The sequence below is a fragment of the Eleutherodactylus coqui genome, unplaced genomic scaffold, assembly GCF_035609145.1.
Source record: "Eleutherodactylus coqui strain aEleCoq1 unplaced genomic scaffold, aEleCoq1.hap1 HAP1_SCAFFOLD_316, whole genome shotgun sequence".
In the NCBI taxonomy this organism is placed as follows: Eukaryota; Metazoa; Chordata; class Amphibia; order Anura; family Eleutherodactylidae; genus Eleutherodactylus; species Eleutherodactylus coqui.
Window position 1 is genome coordinate 113,703 of NW_027101835.1, and position 20,820 is coordinate 134,522.

A 20,820-nucleotide genomic window follows, 5' to 3' on the forward strand; every position below is an offset into this window, starting at 1 on the left:
ATTTGGTGTGTAATGGTGACATGTATTTCCCTACCCATGTGCAGAACCTTATATTTATCATTGTCCCTGCCATTTCTATGTTTTGCCTCTAGGTGGCAGAACTTACCTTACTATGATTTTGTACTTGCTATAGGGCACAGAGCTTTCCCTGTACAGTTCCACAGAGTTTATGGTAAAAAAAAAACAGACAAATCCCATTACTATAAAAGTAGTTATTTTATATGAAACATAACTATGTTTTAACCAGCCAGCTCCTTTGTGAAGACCCGATGTCCAGGTGCGGATTTTAATTATAAAATCCGTGCGTGTCTCCTGCACAGGAGATCTGCGCGTCTTGCCACCCATAGGGATGTATTACCATCCGCATGGCAAGTAAAAGCATGCGGATATGATTTTTTTTCCAGTGTGCGAGATGCACGCATAGGAAGGAATCGCAGCATGCTTCAATTTCCAGCGGGTCCAACAGCGACGGGTTCTATTGAAATCAATGGAATCCACCCTCACCACAGCACACCTGCAGCTGTCACTGTGGAGGTGCTACAAATCCACAGGAAAGCAGGAGATTTGAAGGGGAAAAAAAAAGCCCAGACACATCCGCAGTGCTGAAGAAAGAAGATCCAGCCTGTACGGAGGGGAGCCGCGCTGGATTCGGTGAGGTAAGATAATGTTCTTCTCCTCTCCATGTCCCCGTGCACACATGGATTCAGCAGTGTAATCCGTGCATGCAAGTGGACATAAGGCTTTAGGATTAGTTTTGACCACTCACAGATACAACTGAATATACAATTTATTCCACCATTATGGTTATAGTGTACAATCCACATGAATTAGGAGAAACAGAAAGAAACATAATTGCGGTTTCATGTCATGGTCAAAATTCTTGCAAATGGTGCAAATTTTCAGCAGTTTTTTCCTACATAGATAAGTGATAATGATGCATTATAGTAGCAGCATTCTGCTGTTTTATTACAGCTAGGCTACTAACATGACCAGCCTTTGCAATGTCTTAACCCTTTCCAATCCACTGTCTGATGTCTGAAGACATTATGATTTAAGGCTGTACAGCTCCGATGTTAGAAGACGTCCATCGGGGTTCTCTTACTGTATATTGCCAGCCTCTCTGCTGTCGGAGCCTATCCAACGTGTCACCTCATGCAGTACTTGCTTTAGCCAACAGATAGCGCCATTGTATAACAGCAGAAAAAGAGTAAGTCCCCTAGGAAAACCAGGATACAAATTGGATTGGAAAGGGTTAATAGTTGTAATAATGGTATAATGATAAGGTCTTATGATTAAAAAAAGATCAATTGATTAAATGTGTTATAATTGAGAAAGCGACCTGGCTATGTGCTAGGAAAGTAAAGGGTTTTAAAGAATACCAATACCCCTTCCCTTTTATCCATATGGCCCAGACTGCGATCATGACTTCTCCCAGTCACAACCTGTGTCTGCAGAATTTGACACATAGACATCTGTGACTCCTCAATTTTCTAGCCACCTGCCTTTGTTTTGCATACTTCTACATAATCTTCCTATCCAGAGTGGCCCAGATAGTAATAAAGCATAAGAGTATTCCCTTTTTGTGCTCTCTGTAGGCACCACAGAGTAAGTACCACTTTTAGTGCCCCATACAAAGTAAAAGTGCCTTCTTTTATACTCTCACTAAGTAATAAAATCCTATACGGGCTCCTTTAAGTAACAATGCCCCTACTGTCCCCGTTCAGTAATAATAATGCCCCTCATGGCCACCTTCTAGTAATAAAAATAATGCCTCACTTGTCCTTCTTTTGGTAATAAGAATACTCCTCCTGATCATAATAATAATATCCCCTTTGCCCCCTATTGTATGCATTAAAATTAAAAGCCACATACACTCACCTGGGTTTCATGGTCACGTAATCGCTACGTCTAGTGCCAGTCCCTAGCATTGGTGAGGCTGGAGACTGATTGTAGCAACCACGTGACCGTGTAATGTGAAAATCAGTGCAAAACCAATGCTGAGTGAACTTCAGAGCCCATGAGCCGAGAAGACAGACCCCGGTGAGTAAATGTGTTTTTTTTATTTTATGTCACTTCTGCAGTCAAATTAAAAAAAAATTGTCACCCCCAGCACCGGCCCCAGGACCCAATCGACCCACTGGGAATTTTCCTGGTGAGTTCACTGGCCAGTCCACCCATGCCTATCATCAATAGAAGACCTGAGAACAAAGATCCCCATTTCAATTTTCTGGTTTCGCCTGTCGCTAGCTGGTAATTTGACTCATTTTGACCACTACATTCCTCACTGTTTATTAGCAAGAGCTAACCTACTGGCAGAAAGCTACACGATAAGATGTGCCGCTAAAGTAGAGGATGTATATATACATTGTAGCTGCATGGTGCATCAACAAATACAAATGCTGAAGGGGTTAATATTTGCAGTTTCAGTGCACTGGTGTTGATTGACAGTTCCTGATCAATTCTGAATTAAAAGGGATTTTAATATCATATAGCTACAAGAAAAAGTAAGTGAACCCTTTGTAATTAACTCTTTTTCTACATTAATTAGTAAAAAATGTGGACTGGTTGTTATATACAGGACAATTATAGACAAACAACTGTAGTTGCCTGAGGTTGGGGCCCCCACAGCTCTTGTTTGGCTATCTCATGTGGAATGTGTATGTGTGTATGTCTGTGTCATTGTTGTCCCAACCAACTTGTATGTTCTTGCACCCCTGTCACCCTAACCTGCTCTGTGTGTTGTGAGCGGTTTCTGTCTGGGTTAGGATTGATTGGGGGGCAGAGTTTAATGTAGGGAGAGAGACAGAGAAGAGAAGATGTGGTAGGAGAGATCGGACACAAGAGGGAAAGCTGAGTCTCAGACCAGCCAGTCTGAGCCAATCACAAGCCAGGGAGATAGTGATACAAAGATGGTGGACCCAGCCGTCAGAGAGACTTTTTCCTCCCTGCAGCAGCGAAAGTACGAGTCAGAGCAGACCCCACGGAATCTGGAAGGAACACAGGCCTAGGCATTGTGAGTGCAAATTATCCCAACTAGGTCAGAAGTCCAATAATATTTGTGTATATTTATTAAAAGCGCCAAAATTGGGCAATTTTTTTTTAAATTCTCATTTTTTCACATTTTCAATTGTAATATAATAAATATGTGCAAACATACTGTACACATTTTTGCTAGGATATATATTTCCATCCGTTTACCTTATTTTGGATGCAGATTTGAAAAGCTTTCGTTTTTTTAACCATTTAGAAGCCGTACAAATTTAACATTGATTACACTGCCCAATGATGATTTTGTTTCGGGCTCAAAATTAGCGTATTCTTATGTATTTTCATCTGCTGAATTCAAAAATCAACATACAAATGACCGATTAGCTCTTGCTTTGGAGATACAGTGACATATCATTTCTTAGAGTTTACATTCTTATTTTGTTGGAGGTTTTTTTGGGGTGGGGGTAGTTCTCACACCTCTCATCTGACATAACACAACGTTCTCCATATGTTTGTAGGTTATAAACATAATAAGTGTTGCTATGACTGAGTTTCATATTGTTTTTGCTTTACCTTTTCTCAGAATTTCTGGTTTTGGAGTGCCTTTGAAGTGTAACATTTTCTATATCAAAATGCCACAAAAATGTGTAAATTTAGTGAAGAATTTTTGTTACATTTGTGGTGAAATAACATTTTCGTCTCAGAAACGCAATCTTATAAAGACTGCCTATCAGCATTATTTTGGTATGAATGTAGGGGACCATGATAAGTCATGGGCTCCACATATATGTTTCAACTCTTGCTCAGTTAAACTACGAGATTGGCTGAAAAATAAAAAATTATCTATGGCTTTTGCCGTGCCTATGGTTTGGCAGTAGCCTACAAACCATACAGATGACTGCTATTTCTGCTTGACTCAGCCTATAAAGGAAGGATTGTCAATGAAGAAAACAGGAACAGTTCAATACCCAAATCTTCCATCTGCTATTCCACATTCAGATAGTTGACCAGTTCCTATTCCACCCCAACATTATGAGTTTAAAGTAGAAACTGAAGAAAGTGTGGAAAAAGAAGAACTCAACAAGCCTTCCACATCCCATGACCCTGACTTTGAGGTAAAAGATGATACATGGCACAGACTGAGTCACGCGGAGTTGAGGGATCTCATTCGAAAGCTTGACTTGTCAAAGGAGAAGGCGTAACTTCTAGGGTCAAGACTACAGCAATGGAGTCTTCTCCAACGTCAGGGGGATCTGCTTCTTTTTTTCGGAATAAAACCAATCTGGTTGCTTGCTGCGACGTTAATGGCTGGATAAAATGTTTGAATCTGAACCATGATCCAACTAAATGGAGGCTATTCATAGACTCCTCCAAGCTTAGTTTGAAAGCTGTATTACTTCACAACAGCAACCGTCTTCCTTCTTTTCCTGTTGGTCATGCAGTTCACGTGAAGGAGACTTTTATGCAAACATGACAGCCCTCCTCGACTCAATCAAATATGCTGAACACAAGAGGAAAATCTAAAAGTCATGGTTGTACTCTTAGGAATGCAACTGGGGTACACTAAATACTGTTGCTTTTTATGTATGTGGGACAGTAGGGATAGGAAAATATTTGAAAAGAGGTCTGCAGCACTTGGAGTAGGGATAGGAAATCAGATTACATTCAAGCGGACTGGCCTGCAATAAATCTTGACTCTGCCGAGAAAAATGTCGTTGCTGAGCCTCTTGTGGACCCAAAAGATGTTCTTCTTCTACCCCTTCATAAAAAGCTTAGTTTAATGAAAAAACAAAATGGTAAGAATTTTGCCATGGATTTTGGTGCAGTTTGCCTTAGGTCTTAAAGGTTGAATTCTGCTCTCAAAACCCACATACAGATTTAGAATCCGCCATGTACACTCATTGTCAAAAAACAATCTCTCCCATAAGAGAAGTTGTTGGAATGGAATGAAACTTTCTCTCTGATATTTGATACAAGTAAGTGATTACAATATCAGTGCAAAAGGATAATTTATTGTGAAAAACTGACCCCTTGAAAGGAGGCTCTAGTACCCTGCTGTATCGTCTCTATCTTGCATACAAGATTTGATAAGGGGGAGCATGGAGGCTCTAGTACCCTGTTGTACCGCCTTTTGCTTGCATACAAGATGTCATAAGGGTGGGCATAGAGGTCTAATACCCTGTTGGGCCGCCTCTAGCTTGAATGCAAGATGTGATAAGAGATGCATGAAAGTTCAAGTACGCTGTTGTACTACCTCTAGCTTGGATGCAAGATATGATACAGGTGGCTATGGATGTCAGAGAAATTCTAAGTACAGCACCAATCAGGCCCACCCCACTTGCCCCGCTGCCGGCGGTAAAGAAGAAAACACCACACACGGAAGTCTGGTATAGTTCCTCACACGGGGACATGACTGCGCCGCGCGCTTTATTACAGATTACATGGGATCTCATACCCTTTGGTCTCATAACTAGAAATGGGTGATGAGCTCATTGGCTCAACTCCACCGTATAACCATATATGGAAAGTCCGGATTTCCGGCCTGAGATAGTGAAAGTTCAGATGCATAGTTGAACAGTCGTTATCTTGATATGGCGCCTCTGGCTTATGTACAGAAAATCACGTATTCAATTAACTCCAGTGCAAAGAATCACCCACTCAATTCTAAGAAAGCAGCTAAGCATGCATTCTCCATATCTCTTCTCTCCTTCACTTTAACCTTCATCCAGTTTCTTTGGACATTCTTTCTCTGTTTGCCTTGCAAAGCATCTTGTCATATCTGATGTAAGGCGAAGTATTGTTTTTCATAGAGTTAGTACATATGAGAATAAAGTTAGTATACATATAAAAAGAAAGGCACATAACTATATCTATATAAATGTATATATTCCAGTGTTTTCTTTTCTACCTACAAGGATATATATATTTCCTTCTCAAACCCCCCTAAAAACTTAATACGGAGATCAAGCACCAGACCTTGCACTCTTCCTCGGTCGCCTCTCCCTTGTGTCAGGGTTTCTCCACTGCCCGTAAGTCCCTACTCCTAGGAGGGGGGATCCCTACCTCACCTCAGAAGGAGGCCATGGATTCCCTGGGCTTATTTCCGGGCATCCATACCCTCTATCTGTACAAGTTAACACCCCACAGGGTGTCCCCTCGCCGGAAGCTAAGGTCTTCTGCACTATCCCTAGGCAAATGGGAAGTCCACTGACAGTTCATCTTAGGAGATCGGGGCAGGCGAAGTACTAGTACATTTCTCCATTCTTCTGGTAACTTACGTGGTTGGCATTATCGGAACTGGCTCTTCATCTTTTTCAAACAAGGGAAATTTTGGTGTCATATTGTCCAGTCCCTTACTCACACTCTTTTTGATCAAAGGGATAATACACATACAGAAAGTTGCATACCCAACCTCTTTCTGCTAAAATCATATCCAGGGCCACTCTAGGGCCATGGATGCAGTGGGCCCTAACTGGTCAGCTAACCCTTGTAAAGCATCTCTGGTGTAGTTTACAAATCTCTGCCGATTGTAATAGATATAATTCATCCAATCTACATTATTATTAACAGTGACAATAGCAAATAAGGACTCAAAACCTGCTTTAATCTGATCTCAAGAATTAAATTCATCCCGCACCCCCCTTGGCACTCCTATTACATCTATGTATACATGTGGATCAAAGTTACCACCTTGAGTGTCAACATCTCTCTTAGCACGATGCGGTGTTGGATTCTTACCCTCAGTGTACTCTTCATATTGCACATTTGATTGTATTAATTTGTTCTGAAACAGGGGGCTAGTGTACAGTAGTCAAAGGTGTGTGTTAGAGGAATTGTACCACATTATAGCATGTAAAGGATATGCAGGATCATGAGTTTTTTCAGTGCGAAGTGTGGATCCAAGTGGGCTTTCCTTCGAGCTTGACTGCAGTGGGGGTGGTAAGCAACATCTGGTAAGGACCTTTAAACAGGGTTTCTCTCTCAAACTTTTTACATAGACCCTGTCACCTGGGTTCAGATTGTGACACTCATCTGTAGGACCTGGGAGAAAAGCAGAGACTGCAGAATGCATTATTGACAATTCCTTGGAGAGACCTATGACAAAATTAACAAGAAAATCATTCCCCAAACTCTGATACTGTGGCATGTACCCTCCTAAGAAAAAGAAAAACCAATGGGAGACACTCAATTCAAGATTTGCCCGTTTTCTTCATTGCCTTTTGTATCTACTTTCCCACTACTCCGTGGATGGTAGGGTGTGTGAAAAGCCTGGAATATACCCAAAACAGACATGATGTGTTGCATTATTTCACCTGTGAAGTGTGTACCTTTGTTTGACTCAATCACTTCCGGTACCCCGTATCTCCGGATTACCTCATTCATGAGCTTCTATGCGGTTACCTGCTTATTTACTTTGGCAACAGAGTAGGTCTCCAACCTGAAAAACATCAACAACAACAACAAGCACATATTCATGCTTCCCAACAAGTGGGAGCTGAGTGTAGCCAATTTGCAATCCCTGAAATGGGTAGAGTGGTCTAGGCAAGTGTTATGTGGCAAATTTACTTCTGCCCTGTTGCTTACGGCAAAGATCATGCAAAATTGGACAAATGATGCAGCAGCTACAGAAAACCAAGGAGCCACCCGTCCTCGTTCATGCGTTGACATAGAGGTGCGTCTTTCCGTGCGTCAGCTGGGCCATCATGGGGCACAGGGACCGTGGTAGGCAAGTGCTGTTGACTGTTCACCATATGCTGTCCCTTTTTATTCCATTTTTTCTTTTCTTCCTTGCTGGCTTGTAACTGTAAAGTCTTTAGCATATCAAAGTTCAAAGTTTGTATCAAAGTCCAAATTCATATCAAAGTCCAAGATCATATCAAAGTCCAAGGTTTAGTCAAAGTTATTGTTAAATTCTTCTTTTCTTCTTTTCTTCCACGGCTTGAGGGCCGCTACTTTTGCTGTGTGGTCTGTGATGGTGTTGCCTCTTGCTTCTCCGGTGTAGGAATTGATGTGAGCTTTCCACTTTGTCGGGTAGAAGTAGGGCCTCCGTGAGACCGCTGCATCATTTTTAATTGGCTGTCCTGCTGAGGTAAAAAACTGTCTGGCCTTCCCTGTTGGGCCGTAATCATGAGCTATGCCAAATGCATACCGGGAGTCAGTGTAAAAGGTTGCCGTCTTACCTGTGGCCACTCTACTCGCCTCAGTGATGGCCTTTTTAGTTCCGCTTCTTGTACTGCGACATGCGGAGCATTCTGCTTTTAGGACATCTTGTTGTGTGACCACTACATATCCAGTGTGGAGTCGTCAATCACCCTGGTACCATCTATAAAAAACAACTCAAAATATGCATTGTTAACAAGGGCTTTCAGTAACTTTTTAAAACTTAAATTTTCTTGTTGCATCAATGCTAGACAATCAGGCTGATATTCTATTTCAAAAAGATCAGAATCTTGTTGCAAAAAATTTAAAAATGGCTGATTTGCAATACCTAGATCACCTATGCCTTCTCCCCCCCCCCCCTTTGAACCAGGATACTCAATTGTAAGAAGAGTAGCCGAGTTCAAGGTAGTATCACATTGTAAAAAGATTTGATGGATGCAGATAAGGCCTGTAAGATGTTAGCACCAATAACAGAGACATGAGTTACATCGGGGCAGAATAATCTACAAACATCTATTAATATTGGAAATGTGATATCCTTTAAGCAAATTCATTATTAATCTGATCCTGCCTGCAATGTCTTATCAAATTTGAGAGAGAGAAAAAAAACCAAAAAAACTTTTACTAGCTGCTCAAGATCCTCACCCCCTCCCTTGTGGACAAGAGGGATGAAACATTACGTCCTTTACATCATCTAGCTCCACCCCTTCGATATTGGTCGCTTGCGTCTTTTTTTTTCACACCTTCATTTCAGCTTAACCGTCCAAGCATCCACATCACAACCAAGTAAAGTCCCATGCATGGGGGGGACCTCCATCCCTAGTCAATATCTGCATCACACATCCCACATTCATCACAGCCTGAGCACTGGGCATTAACTTTCATCCATCCATGCGCTCAAGTCTGCTCCGTCACCCCCTATTGAAGGTGTCCCAGTACACACAGACGCACAGACAAAAAAAAGTTTGACAAACAAACATACATCAGTTGAAAAACATTGAGGTGAGTGCTATAATGTTATAAAGTACATGATTCTATTGAGATGAGATTGTGAATGAGCGCTATCTTTGACAAATTATGTGAAAAAAGTTTGCTGAGTGACTGAGACATTCTCTCTTTCTTATTTACTGAAGCTATTATATGCTATATTAAACGCTAAAGTATTTTAGTTTCTGTGACCCTGAGTTTGGAGTGAAATCTGAAAGCCCCCACCTTTGTAAAACCAACTGTTATCTCTCCGAATATGCATTCACTGACTGAGTTGTTTTGCATTTTCAACCCCTGTATAAGTAAGAATATACCTTAGAAATTGCTATATTTCCTGCCTTGTAAGACAGTATAATTAATTAAATTCATTATAAGCTTTCATTCCATTTAAGCAAGCAAAGATATTTTCCAGGGTCATTATTTCATTCTCTCTACTTTATCGCTTGACCTTGAAAACTAAACACAAGCTCTGCAGCTTCATGTAAACAATCTTTCTCATCTAAAAGCAAGCTCAGTTAACCATTTGCACATACAGTATATACATATATACACATATATATATCCATCTAGTATGGATTATACATATTATACACCTTTTCCTCTCTCTTTGCCAACAAATCACATGCATTGTAACCTTCTTCTCGACTTTGCTTGTTCCCCATATTTCTCTCCCTACCTAACTGCCAATGTAACCTTCAATAGACACTCTCCCGACACCCTCTTGATCACTTACTGTACTTTCCAACATTTCACTTACGGATACTTTACTAAACAAATAATGTGTACATACTTAACTCTCTCTGACTGTCTCTCTCTCCTCCTCACTCCAGCACTTTCTAGGAAACCTTGATCTTTCAAGGCACGCTTCTTGGTCCTAAAGACCTCCTCCCAGACACCATGCTGTAATCTACCGTGCGGGTCCTTGTTACACATTTTCATAAGTTTTCTTACATTTTACACATTGGAACTCCTGTCTCTCCTCCACCAATTGATCCGCACGGCGGCGGCCCATAAAGGGCTCTGTCTTCTTTAATAAGATCTTACGCATATTAGAACAACAACAATAATAATAACACGCTCCATAGAGTGCATCCCTCTTAATTCCAAATTGTCAGCCCCTTATATACCGGCAAAACAACCGAGGGTCCTTTCTCCTATGGAACCAGCCTCACAGAATGCATCTCTCTGAAATCAAATCGTTAGCCCCATATATAAGGCAAAACAACCGAGAGTCCCTTTTTCTATGAGACCTATCTCATAGAGTGCATCTCCTCCTCTGCTAAACCATTAACTAACTAAACTAAAACCGAGGGTCCCTTCTACTATGAGACAAAATGAAAAGTAAGAGGAAAAAAAATTCTGCAGATACAACAATCTCCACTATTGTTAAAACACTATGGACTTCAAAGTACAAATAGACTACAGACTAGTTTCTGGGTGAGCGATTAATGCGCATATCACGGTCAGTGGTCCATGACGGCAAACCCGAAGCCCACACGAGTTACCGTGTAGAACTCTTAACCCAACCCGTCCGGTCACAAAACACAGATAGTCCCTCCTGCTGCAAGACTCGCAGTGTAAAACACAACATAAATATATGCTGGTCTTACCTGGAGTTCTGTGAGTTGATCAGGCTCGGTTGCAGCAGGACGGCTTCCCCGTGGCGTGGATCCGGGTGGACAGGGCTGCACGGCTCCGGTTTTGTCGTCCCGGGTTTCGGCACCATTTGTCAGAGAAATTCTAAGTACAGCACCAATCAGGCCCACCCCACTTGCCCCGCTGCCGGCGGTAAGGAAGAAAACACCACACACGGAGTCTGGTATAGTTCCTCACACGGGGACATGACTGCGCCGCGCGCTTTATTACAGATTACATGGGATCTTATACCCTTTGGTCTCATAACTAGAAATGGGTGATGAGCTCATTGGCTCAACTCCACCGTATAACCATATATGGAAAGTCCGGATTTCCGGCCTGAGATAGTGAAAGTTCAGATGCATAGTTGAACAGTCGTTATCTTGATATGGCGCCTCTGGCTTATGTACAGAAAATCACATATTCAATTAACTCCAGTGCAAAGAATCACCCACTCAATTCTAAAAAAGCAGCTAAGCATGCATTCTCCATATCTCTTCTCTCCTTCACTTTAACCTTCATCCAGTTTCTTTGGACATTCTTTCTCTGTTTGCCTTGCAAAGCATCTTGGCATATCTGATGTAAGGCGAAGTATTAAGTTTTTCATAGAGTTAGTACATATGAGAATAAAGTTAGTATACATATAAAAAGAAAGGCACATAACTATATCTATATAAATGTATATATTCCATTGTTTTCTCTTATCTACCTACAAGGATATATATATTTCCTTCTCATGGAGGCTCTAGTAGTCTGCTGTACCACCTCTAGCTTACATACAAGATGTGATAAGGGCAGCATGGAGGCTCTAATACCCTGTTGTACTGCCTCTAGCTTGCATACAAGATGTGATAACGGTGGGCATAGAGGCTCTAGTATCCTGTTGTACGGCCTCTAGCTTGGATGCAAGATGTGGTACAGCATGCATGAAGGCTCTAGTACCCTGTTGTACCACCTCTAGCTTGGATGCAAGATATGATATGGGTGGCTATGGAGGCACTAGTACCCCGTTGTACCATCTCCTGCTTAGATAAAAGATGTGATATGGGCAGGCATGGAGGCTCTAGTACCCTGTTGTACCGCCTCTAGCCTGGATGCAAGATGCAAGATGGGATATGGGTGGGCATGGAGGCTCTAGTACCCTGTTGTACCACCTCTAGCTTGAATACAAGATGTGATACGGGGGCATTGAGGCTCTAGTACTCTGTTGGGCTGCCTCTAGCTTGGATGCAAATTGTGATACAGGGGGGCATGGAGGCTCTAGTAACCTATTGGGCTGCCTTTAGCTTGGATACAAGATGTGATACAGGCGGGTATCCTGTTGCATCATTTGCAGGGAACGGGGCTTATGGCTGGCATCAGTATTGTGGAGGGAGTGTGGGGACTCCCACTGCTTCCCTAAAAGAAGCTCTGCAACTTCCTCCTACACCAAGTCCCTCCGGCTCCTGATATGGTACTCCACTCTCCTGATGTACCACAGGATGGGGTGCCCCTGCACCAGATAGATCAAGTGCTCCTCGTCTATATAAATGTATGTCGTGTTTTTGAAAGTTGCCAACAACTCCTGCCTCCACGCTGCTCCAAACAGGCCTCCACACTGCTAAGAAGCTGATGAGCACGTCCGCTTAAATTTGCATATATTCCCATAGCAATACGCATGAAAATGCATCACAGAAACATTGCAAGACAACACAAGGCAATGCGAGAATACAGAGGGTCCTTAGGAACACATGGGCAAGAAGACATACCATTCTGAAACAAGACAGGACATGCTGCGGTTTTTAATTCTCGCAGGATCACATAAAGAGAAAAGTCGCACATGGGAATAAACACATTGAAAAAAATACATTTCATAGTTGTGTCATTTTCCGGGCTCTTGCATCGCAGAAAACTGGCGCAAGTTTCTCGCCTGTGTGATTCCGGCCTTAGAAGTAAAGAGACATTCATGTCTGAAAATTATTTTGATAGTGTATATTTTGATGTTCTGCAGCAGCTGTGGCACAGCACTAAAAAATACACCCTGCAGCTGGTAGGATAACGGTGTGAGAATGGCATTTTTTGCCACATTTTAGAGTCCTAAGGAAAATGATCATACTATATACATTTAGAAGAACTTTTATATATGGCTTTAAGCTAAGCACAAAACTTTATATTCCCAGTAAAGTAATGGAGCAGCTTAGAGTTAAGATAAGTAGGTATATTTTCATAGATGCTAAATAAACAAAAATTAACTTCAAAGTCAATTAGTTTGAATTATTATGTTTAGTTTACCTGTTTGTACAACAGCTTCTTGGATTTCGCATAAACATTCATCTTGAGCTCCCAAAGCTTTTCTGAAATTTAATTTGTTTTAAAGGGGTTGTCCCGAGGCAAAACCGCAAAATTTTATATTATTAGCCCATTCCCCCTGTCACCCCCCGTCATAAAGCAGCCCTTTTGAGCGGTTATAAACCGCATCCTACTTACAGTTTAGCAGAAATAATAACTTTTAAACTTCTCCATGTAAGATGGCGCCTGCGTTGTCCCTGGGTGCGTTCCACGGTGCAATGCTCGCTCTTCCTGGAGGCCTTCATGCGCGGTCCCGAGACGCCGGTCACGTGAGCAGGTGACTGACGTCATCGGTGGAGGCGTGCACTTGCAAATGAATGAAACGCCGCTCCAGCCGCCACATTGGCTGGTCGGCAGAAAGCGTCACAGCGGGAGGTGGAGTCTACCGGAGAAAACAGCAAACAGCTGTTTCTCCCATCTCTTGACCACACAGAAGCGCAGGTAAGTGCACCTTTCCGCGGTACTCTTTCATGCTTTTATTAGCACAGGATCATTGCCTTATGCAGTGAGTCTGTGCATGAAAAATGTATTGTGCATGCCCTGTATAGTAATGTGTCTTACATTTTTATAGTGCCTGCCATGTGCTGCGTTTTTTTTTTCCTGCTGTGTGCTGCTATCGCGACTGTAGTGTTTATTGTGCATGCCGCCTGCTTCCATTCGCCTGCCATGTGCTTATTTTTTTTTTTTTGTGCCTACCGTGTGCTTTCATGTGCCTGCCGTGTATTTTTTTTTTCTTTTTTTTTGTGCCGGCTTTTTTTTTTTTTTCTTTATTTTTGTGCCTGCCGTGTTCTTTCATGTGCCTGCAGTGTATTTTATTTTATTTTTTTGTGCTTGCCGTGTGCTTTTATGTGCCTGCCGTGTGCCTGCCAGGGGTATTTTTTATTTTTTTGGTGCCTGCCGTGTGCTTCCATGTGCCTGGCGTGTTCTCGTTTTTTTTGTGCCTGCCGTGTGCTTCCATATACCTGCCGTGTGCCTTCCATGTGTTTTTTTGTTTTATTTTGTTTTTTGCCTGCCGTGTGCTTCCCTTTTTTTTTTTTGTGCCTGCTGTGTGCTTCCATGTGCCTGCCGGGTTCTAACATGTGCCTGCCGTGTGCTTCTGTGTGCCTGCCATGTGCTGCTTTTTTTTCTGTGCCTGCCGTGTGCCTGCCATGTCCTTTTTTTTTTAATTCTTTTTTGTGCCTGCCGTGTGCTTCCATGTTTTTTTTTTTTTTTTTTTGTGCCTTCCGTGTGCTGTTTTTTTTTTGGTGCCTGCCGTGTGCTTCTTTTTTTGGGGGGGCCTGCCATGTGCTTCCATTTGCCTGCCGTGTGCTTCCATGTGCCTGCCGTGTGCTTCCGTTTGCTGCTTTTTTTTGTGCCTGCCGTATGCTTCCATGTGCCTGCCTTTTTTTTTTTTTTGTGCCTGCCGTGTGCTTCCATGTGCCTGCCATGTGCTGCAATGTGCATGTGACTGCAAACCGCTTTGAATCAGCATACATTCCGCACAATTCATTCATACAATTATCATGCAATCTTCGGAAAATTTGCATGGAATAGACATAGCATCTGCATGCAATCTACACACAAACACTGCCTTCAATCGACACTATTAACCTGCATTCTACATACAATATGCATGCTATCTGCCTACAGACTGCGGATAATGCTAGCTATCAACAATCTGTCCACAATCGCCCAGTAATCAATCTAAAATTTGCCTAAATTATGCCTGCCATGGACCTTTAAAAGATTGTTATTAGAAAATGCTGCTGCTTCCATAACTGTTATTGAAGTGCCACTAACTTGGTGTTTTTTTGTTTTTTTTAAAGTTTTTTTGTAGTCCAATTCAAGAACAAACATGTACCAGGAAGATCTTGAATTTGAGGAGCTTGATTATTCATCCGATTCTTTTGGAGAGGTAAGTTTTTGCTGAAAATAGAAAGGTTGCAGCAAACCAATGGTAATAAACAGAATACATTTTTTTTTTTTTTAGCAGGACTTTTAATCTGATAGCGAGGAAAATGATGAGGATTTCCCCGAAACTCGGCATTATTCGGCGGTATGTGTTGAAATATGTATAAAATTTTTTTTGTTTATTGTTTGAAACCGCAACTATGCATCAGTCCTGTACAATTTATTATTTCAATACATTATTTCATGTGTGTATATACATACACACACGTGTGTATATACATACACACGTGTGTGTGTGTATATACACACATGCGCGTGTGTATCTGTATATACATACACACGTAGGAACGAGTGTATGTGTATATACAGTCACACGTAGGAACGAGTGTATGTGTATATACAGTCACACTTAATTACGTGTGTACACACACATTATATTTAATATATATATATATATATATATATATATATATATATATATATATATATATATATATATATACACACAGACACACGCGTGTACGTGTTTAGGCATACACCGGTACGCACGCGTGTACGTGTTAATGCATACACACCCGTAAGTCAGTATATACATACAAACACGTACGTACATCTGTGTATATACATACAAATTCGTACGTACGTCTGTGTATGTATGCACATATACATACAGGAATCTGTGCCCTGCCTAATAAGGATGATCATGCCGCTTTCAGCAACACCATACAATTAAAAATGTACCCCTTCCTTTTTTCCTAAAACATTAAATACAGTATTCTTCATATTAATCCCTTCTTAGGTTCAACAACAACTGGCAGACTCGCTATATGCTCAGGCGGACATAAGCAGTCTCCAGTGTTTTCAAAACGATCCGCAGGGTGCACCAGAAGCGGGTGCTTCAGGATCCACTGAAGATCCCCATGGCAGGCTTGCCAACAAAGAGTGGTGTCACTGTGGGCAGTGCATTTGCATGCCCACAGTGGCGGAGTGTGTCTGTTGTCGAGAACACAAAGTAGTCCTACAGATGTTACCAGAAGCTTGCGTATGTGTTACACAACATCCGTTATTTGCTCAGTATGCGCTTGTGCGCGAAAACATAGAACACGCGATAAGACTATCTGCACTGGTCACCCGGAGACAGTACGACACCACAAACAATAGGTATTTATTACAATTTTATTGTACAACACACAAGACAATGCAAGTATAATTTTTAACAAAGGAAAAAGTTTATTTGAAAAGGAAAAAAGGTTAGTGAAAAAGGCAACATGGAAAAACATAAGATATCAATGCGTCTTTTTTTTTTGTTTTCATGTAGACTATTAAAATTTTTTTAATAAGTTTAGAAATATTAATATATTTCCTTTCGTTTTTTCTTAGGGTTATGCGTGTGGGCGCATATCGCTCTTATACAGCGTGGATACATGGATTCTTGGGGAAAAACAATAGAATCCCCATACCAGCGTGTGTGATTAAATCAATACGGACAGCTTACCCTGATCCGCAAGGAAATTACACTGGTTTCCAGTTCTACATGGACCCGACTGAAAGCAATTTGGATTTCCAGTTGAACTTGTAGGATGTTTTAATTTGTGCAATTTTGTATTCAGGCTTTACAGATTTTAAAATGTTAATACATTTTTTTGTGAAATATAGTGTGTGGTTTTTTTATTTGGAACGTCTCGACTATAATCACTAATCGTTCTATCATTATGTATATACATGACTACATATGCGTATGTTAGTGTGTATAATATATACACACACACAAACTGTGGGTTGTGAGTGTATGTATTTTGACACACATATATATCTGTATGCCTGTGTATCTGTCTGCCTCTCTCTATCTATCTGTCTGCCTCTCTCTATCTATCTGCCTCTCTCTATCTATCTGCCTCTCTCTATCTATCTGCCTCTCTCTATCTATCTGCCTCTCTCTATCTATCTGCCTCTCTCTATCTATCTGCCTCTCTCTATCTATCTGCCTCTCTCTATCTATCTGCCTCTCTCTATCTATCTGCCTCTCTCTATCTATCTGCCTCTCTCTATCTATCTGCCTCTCTCTATCTATCTGCCTCTCTCTATCTATCTGCCTCTCTCTATCTGTCTGCCTCTCTCTATCTATCTGCCTCTCTCTATCTGTCTGCCTCTCTCTATCTATCTGCCTCTCTCTATCTGTCTGCCTCTCTCTATCTATCTGCCTCTCTCTATCTATCTGTCTGCCTCTCTCTATCTGTCTGCCTCTCTCTATCTGTCTGCCTCTCTCTATCTATCTGCCTCTCTCTATCTATCTGCCTCTCTCTATCTGTCTGCCTCTCTCTATCTATCTGTCTGCCTCTCTCTATCTATCTGTCTGCCTCTCTCTATCTATCTGTCTGCCTCTCTCTATCTGTCTGCCTCTCTCTCTCTATCTGTCTGCCTCTATCTGTTTTTCTGCCTGCCTGCCTGTGTATTCCTTTGCAGGTCTCTATAAGGGAGGAGGGAGCTGTCCAGTGCTGAACCTTTCCCCTGCACAGCGAGGCAAGGCTTCGTTATAGCAGGGAGCTGTCGAGTGCTGAAGTCTCAGCAGAAAGTACTGTAATAGCTGCAATGCACTCCCAACATCGATGGTGTGATGGAACAAATAGTTTTCTTCACCAAAATATGTGTGGGTATATATGCGTGTACACACATATATATAGTATACGCGTGTATGTCTATGTATGCATGTATGTAACATACCCACAGGTGTGTGTGTATGTGTGTAATACATACATATATGCATACGTCTGCGTGGGTGTGTATGAGAGAGATTATATATATAAATATATATATCTCCCAGACAGACGTAACCATGTACACATGTACGCTTGTACACTTGGACAAGTGGACACTTGGACAAGTGGACACGTGGACACTTGGACAAGGTGCGCGTGCGTATGTATTCGCAAACACATGCACCTACTTTGTAAGTCATGTTAGTACAATAACTTACATCAAAAAAAATTTGCAATGAGGTATTGGTTAATAAAATGACCAAATTAAGAATTTTTGTGCAAAAACATTTTATAAATATTATGGCTATACTTTTAAATACGAGTGTCATTAATTTGGTCATTTTACCGTAAGCCCGCAATCCACGACAAGGATCCTCATTCTCTTGCGAGACCAATCTAAAAAAATTAAAAATTCCCTAACTAAAAATTCTACCGTAAAGGACCGAATTTTTTACAAAATTTAAAAAATTAATAAAAAATGTAAAATTAGTTAGAAACACCCGTGGAAAAATGCATAGGATTTATGGGATAAGACCGGCAACATTTCACATTGTACCCGTTATACATTCTATACAAAAAAGACATTTTATGCAGATGATTGCAAAGAGTAAAAAGGGATGTTAATGCGATTAACAAAAGGGACTAGAGGGCATAGGAAATAAATAAGGATAAGTGACCAAAATGTTAAATAAATATCACTATACACTAGAGATGAGCGAACGTGTTCTTAACGAACACTTACGCACCCGGACACCGGCTTTACCGAGGACTTCAGTGTCCGCGCGTAAAGATTCGGGGGGCGCCGGGGGGCGGGGAGAGGCACGGCGGCGCGGGCGGCAGCAGCGGGGAACAGGGGGGAGCCCTCTCTCTCTCCCTCTCCCCCCCACTCCCCGCCGCACCCCCCCGCGCTGCCACGGCGACCCCCGAACTTTTTTCGCCCGAGCACGGAATTGCTCGCAAAGTTCGGTGTTCGGGCGAAAAGGGGCGGAGCCGAACACGTTCGCTCATCTTTACTATACACACATGGAAATAAGATTGCAACGCACATGTAAACTATACAAAAGACAAAGTAAGTAATAAAGAGACACAGATAAAAGAGACAGACGAACCGTTGAAAATTGTAGTTCACTTATTTACAATAGACAGACATGAAACAATGGTTGCACATGATACAAAAATATTACTAAATTTTTCGTTAAAGTTTGTTGGTTTTTTGTTTTTTTTTTTATACCCACCAAAATTTTTTCTTGATTACCTTGGAAATCGACTTTGAAATTTGTGAACCAATTCCTCTTCACTGGGTTTCACAACAGGTGCAATATTATGAGGGAATTCTGAGGATTTTGAATGCCAGGAGATGGACATCTCACCTTTGGCGAACATCACAATCTCACGAATTATGTCAAATACAAATGCAATGGACTTAGGCTCATAAAGAGCTTTCAAAATTCACTGCTTCCGTGCTTTTGAGTACTCCACTCGGTAACACTTCCGGTCCTCTATCCCGTCTTCTGATTGTGTTTTTCTGAGCTTTTGAATCCTACCTACGTTGTAATTGTGGTCTAGAACAGCAAGTTGCGTTCTAGCCACCATTCCGTCATAAAAAAAATGAATTCGTTTGGGCCTGTATTTCAATACACTTGCGTGAAAAATCTCCAAATCGCCAGTGTGACAAAAATTGGAAAGATGGCGGATGTCTTTCAGTAAACTTGTTTTCAGAACCACGGTTTTGAATTTGGTATGTGCTGTAGTGTTAGGGGCTAACCAAGCGGTGGTTGGTTCAAGAAGGGCGTGACTGCAGCGGTGATATTGGGCATTGTTCTCCCACTCGTGAACGTTGATAATGTGATTTGTTGCCGATTTCCATTTTTCTACCAGTAATTCGGGATTTTTTTGACTGGTATGCGAACACCACCACAGATGATTTTTGAGGCTCGATATCCACGGGGAAATGGTTGCGCAGTGTGTGCTTTTGGAAGCCACAAGCAACTGCTTGCCGACAGCTTTGGCCACATGCCAGACATCAAATTCATGCATAATTTCTGGGAATTCCTGGCGCATTACCTTACGTATGGAGACATGCCGATTAGTTGTGACTATTTGAATGTTTAATTCATCGGCGATCAATTCAATTAGTGTTTTCTGGAATGCAGTGGTTTCGAGCGAAACTGACGAAGCAGGTGGAACAAGTTGTTCCAACGTGAAGCCCACAATTTTTTTTGCTCTTCAACTCCAAAAAAGTATAAACGGTGTACTTTGCTGAAAAACCCAGGCTATCGGATTGCCCATCGCCAGCTAAATACAAGGGTGTTGATTTCATTTCTGCTATTAGATTTGCCCTCTGCTGCATCCAATGATTATCTATCACTGAGAATAATAAGTGATGTTGGTGGCGGTAGAAAGTGGTTTTTGAGATTCCTTGAAGTTTCAGAATATGTAGCATATTACTAACTTTTGCAAAATTAGATCTGCTAAGAAGGACACTGGAAGCAAGTAAAATGTTCCCCGCCGGGCAATTGTGGATGAGTGGTTGGCTTCGCCACAAGTTGCAGGTGTAGCCTCTTTCACAGAAAGATTTCACAATTACCATTGATCCCTTTGGGAAAATCTTGACATGAGTTAGTTTAAGAAAGCATTGATTTCGGTAAGGGCAAGGGATCATTGAAAATAAACCCATCAAGGAGCTTTTGAAAACTATGTACTTTTCTTCAGCGGATGGGTCCATCTCTGTTGGAGCTAAGGTTACAAATTCTGGTAAGGGGTAGCTCAAGGGGTTATTGGAATCAGAAGGAATGGCAAAATCCTCACTACCGGAACTCTCCGATGCTTGCGATGCTTTGAATGTCGAGTCGTTTTGATCATCAGAAAAAACACTTGAAAGGCTTTCCTCAAAAGTAGAAGCAATATTGCAACTTGAGGGTTGCATATTGATTCTATCGGCCTCATTGGCTGTTTTGGATATTGGGCTCTCTTCTGGTATCTCTTGGAAGGCAGTATTACCCATATTGGTTTTTAATGGTGTAGAAGAGCACGGAGTGCCCTGTGGGATTTTAAATGAAATTGGATTCCGGTGTGG

The 20,820-nt window shown here is 41.6% G+C and overlaps 1 long non-coding RNA gene across 3 annotated transcripts in view; it reads left to right on the top strand.

Annotated features, from left to right (window-relative positions):
- Positions 1-16,639, top strand: part of LOC136591518 (uncharacterized) — a 30,835-nt gene extending 14,196 nt beyond the window's left edge. The window contains exons 1-5 of one of the 3 annotated variants that reach the window (XR_010788013.1): positions 2,486-2,504; positions 14,904-14,992; positions 15,068-15,133; positions 15,788-16,149; positions 16,369-16,639. This is a non-coding gene — a long non-coding RNA (uncharacterized lncRNA). Of the gene's footprint in view, positions 1-2,485; positions 2,505-14,412; positions 14,993-15,067; positions 15,134-15,787; positions 16,150-16,368 lie in introns of those variants that run through there. The other 2 variants (XR_010788012.1, XR_010788011.1) reach the window with 2 other exon arrangements.
- The last annotated feature ends 4,181 nt before the right edge of the window (positions 16,640-20,820 follow it).